Source organism: Tupaia chinensis, unplaced genomic scaffold, assembly GCF_000334495.1.
Source record: "Tupaia chinensis unplaced genomic scaffold, TupChi_1.0 Scaffold149491_1, whole genome shotgun sequence".
Classification (NCBI taxonomy): Eukaryota; Metazoa; Chordata; class Mammalia; order Scandentia; family Tupaiidae; genus Tupaia; species Tupaia belangeri.
In genome coordinates, this window is record NW_006209335.1 from 152,150 (window position 1) to 153,494 (window position 1,345).

The following is a 1,345-nucleotide window of genomic DNA, read 5'->3' on the forward strand; positions in this document are numbered from 1 at the left end:
GCGGCGCCGCGTCCTGCGGGGGGCGGGGCCGGGGGCCGCCACGCGCGCTTTTCGCGGCAAAATTCAAAGGCCGGCAGGGCGGCTCTCCAACCTCCTCCCCCAAGTTGGGACCAAGCAGGGTCTGCCTTCGAGGACTACAACTCCCGGCATATCCCGCGCCGGCGCCAGGCGGAGGGGCCCCTACTGAAGGCGCAGGTCCCGCTGGTACTTGTAGTCCCTTTGTCGGGGACCCAGGAACGGAATAAACAGTATCATTTATTGAGCGTATAGTTAGGTCAAGACACTGTGGTAAGTGCCTTATCTGTACTGTCTCTTTTAATATGGGGAATAACTGGGAAATCTGTTAAAAGTATAATAATAATAAAAATAATAACATGTAACAAAGTACTTAATCTTTTCAAAACAGTGTAAGGCACTATCACCCCCATTATACAGATGAGAACACTGGTATGGTAGAGACTATTATTATACTCCCAGAAGAAAAAGATTAAGAGATGTGAAGTGACGGTGTCCTGATAGTTCCATACCGTGAAATATTTGGGGCAGTGATGAGTTTCTGGCATCCCAGCTGAGATCTGTGGAGCAAATTATATACCTGGCACCAATGCTGAACTCTGCGAGCTAAGATCCGTGGACTTCCCCACACCCATGGGAGGCAGCTGTGGGTATTTCTCCTTCCCCCACCTTAACAGATAGGGAAACTAAGGCACAGTATCATATCAACCTGCCATCCAAATTTGAATGCATTTAACTTCTTGGGCAGCTTCCTGGGTTCTCATTTGGTCTGTCTGATAACCCGCAGGTGGCCTGTTCAGCAATCCTATTTACAGATGGGGATAGTATGTTCTAGGAGGAGCATTAACCTCCGCTGTTACCGGCCTCTTACACTACAAGTTGGGGAGCCAGCTTTCCAGGCTAAATCTCAGGTTCCCCACAGAAATGCAAAGCAGCAATCAGACCCCTCCATCCCTCCCCTCTTGCAGGGTTGTCATGAGGGTGGAACAATTTACAGCATGGAGAACCTTCTGAACAAGTAAGTGCTCAGTAAATACCAGGTGTGCTATCCAGATGGGAATGCTTCAGAGATCTCGCTGCATATCAGTGGCATGGGGCCCTAGCCTACTTTTAGGAGCCAACCCACCCCTCCGCAGAGAGCGAGGCGCCCGCGGGGGACCTCCAGGGCCGGCCCAAGTAGGCCATCGGACGCCCTATCTAGGGCAGGAGCTGGCCCTGTTTCAGGCCTCCGAGCTCAGCTCGCAGCTCCTAGCAGCTCTGGGCCTTCGTGCCCCGCTCTATTTCTCCCCGGCTGCCCCCTCCCCTCTTCTCCCTGGGGTGGGGGTGGGGG

At 52.9% G+C, this 1,345-nt stretch overlaps 1 long non-coding RNA gene across 3 annotated transcripts in view; it reads right to left on the reverse strand.

Moving 5' to 3' along the window:
- Nucleotides 1-82: 82 nt before the first annotated feature.
- Nucleotides 83-1,345, reverse strand: part of LOC106734171 (uncharacterized) — an 11,774-nt gene continuing 10,511 nt past the window's right edge. For all 3 annotated transcript variants that reach the window (XR_003548367.1, XR_001369903.2, XR_001369905.2), the window contains exon 3: nt 83-575. This is a non-coding gene — a long non-coding RNA (uncharacterized LOC106734171). The remainder of the gene's footprint in view (nt 576-1,345) is intronic.